Genomic DNA, 1,995 nt, shown 5'->3' with positions numbered 1-1,995 from the left:
GCCTTAATAAAATAAAGGAAATCCCACACAGCAAGTACACCCCAGTGTTAGTTAGCTGGGTTACCCTTGATTCCTTCCATGCCTTAGAGAAAAAGCAAGGAGTCTTTGTAAACTACTCCCAGGAGAGTGATGGTGAGCATCACTTATCCACACACCAGGCTGACTGCCCGTCATGGGCCCCAGCGAGTGTACACTTGGCTGATGTACACAGGTTCAATAATCCGAGATGCACTTACGGAAGCTGTTAACCAGCCCATGTACACACTCTGAGGTTTTGGTCCCAGAATTTTTTAATATAATGTATATGACAATGTGGGATGGATAGCCTATCCCAATTAGCACAGCCGATATGAGGAACTGGGCCAGATGGATCATGGGGATGTAGAGGTACCCAGCTTGTTCAATTGGGCAACCAGTTGGTCCTTCACTGCGATCTTCTCTTGGAGACCTCCAAAGAGTAACAATCATTTCCCCAAATGTGTTCTTAGGGATTCCATTGTTATGTAAATCTTCCCACTGTATTTTGGGAAAGTGATTTCCCCAAGGTAACAAGCTGAAGAAGCCAACCCAGACAATTAGTCCTCCCAGTAGAATAGCACACTAGCCAGTCTTTTGGAAAGTAATTTAATCTCCATGAAAATAATAACTGCCTCCACTCCAAGAGTAGCAAGTATATTCCATCACATAGGACAGCCTGTTCTCAAGTCCAGGCATACATATCTATTATTAATGGAGTAAGAATGGTTTCCAAAAAGAGCAAAGAAAGGACCATGGAAAACAGAACATTGGTAGTTCCAACAGCAACTTGATCATTATGTCCCTGGGGAACCTGAACTTTATCTGTACTTGCTTCTTCAAAATTAGTATTTTTACACTGCTGTCCTGAGTCATCCACACTATGTTCTTTTACTATAATAAGATTCAGAAAAATATTTAGAATTCCCAGGAAGGTGCCAAGTAAAACTGGTGCTGTATACGTGTTTATCTGCAGCTTTACAGTCTTTATGCCATGCCCTTTTCTCCAATGAGTGTGAAACAGTTCTGAAAACTGGACCTGGAATAAAACCTAGTACTTGGACATGCACTTGTGTTTGCCATGGAATTTGTTCTTTCCTGAATGGAAGTAGCACCAGCAATAAGTGATCTAATAACTGCTATATTTCCTGCTCTGAATCTCACTAATCCATTAGTGACCAATATGTACTATTTATGATGAGAAGCTAAGACATGGACATACAGATAGAGGCAGTTGGCTGCCACTGAAATGAAGGTGGACACAATGAGACATTCTTTTCTTGATCAATAATTAGACCACAAATCAAATGTAGGTAAAGTTACCATTTGGCCCAAACTAAATTAAACAATAACCCAGCCCCCAAAGAACTCGCATTAGAGGTTTGATCAACCTTTTGGAGATATGGCCACATTGACATTATCACTATAGAAAATCCTATACTTCATCAGTTCTTCAACTGCTCCTCAGTTTCTATAATACCCCATTTTCTCCAGGTCTCTCGAGAAAGGCCACCAGCTTCCACTACTGTCCTGGCACTCCTTGCCTTGCCCAGTATTACTAATGCCAATAAAGTGGTCATTACCAGGGGTGCAGGAAGGTGAGGGCGGCTTCCTCCCACATCTGCTCCTGGGGTTTTCTATATATAGACTCATGTTATCAGCAAATAATGACAGTTTCACATCTCATTTTCAATTGGGATGCCTTTTATTTCTTTTTCTTGCCTGATTGCTTTGACTACGTCTTCCATTACTATGTTGAATAAAAGTGGTGAGAGTGGACATCCTCATCTTATTCCCAATTTTAGAGGAAAAGTTTTCAGGTTTTCACCACTGAACTTGATATTAGCTGAGAGTTTGTCATATATAGCCTTTATTGTGTTGAGGTACTTTCCTTCTATACCCATTTTATTGAATTTTTTAAATGTATATTTTTTATTGTTGATAGTATTACAGATATGTCCCACTTATCCCCATTCTCCC

General features: G+C 40.4%; 1 pseudogene; it reads right to left on the bottom strand.

Annotated features, from left to right (window-relative positions):
- Positions 1–287: 287 nt before the first annotated feature.
- On the bottom strand, positions 288–1,636 carry LOC132229698 (major facilitator superfamily domain-containing protein 8-like; annotated as a pseudogene).
- Between the last annotated feature and the right edge of the window lie 359 nt (positions 1,637–1,995).

The sequence above is a fragment of the Myotis daubentonii genome, chromosome 3, assembly GCF_963259705.1.
Source record: "Myotis daubentonii chromosome 3, mMyoDau2.1, whole genome shotgun sequence".
Classification (NCBI taxonomy): Eukaryota; Metazoa; Chordata; class Mammalia; order Chiroptera; family Vespertilionidae; genus Myotis; species Myotis daubentonii.
Note: the sequence above shows the minus strand (reverse complement) of the source record. Positions and strands in the feature narration are given on the sequence as shown.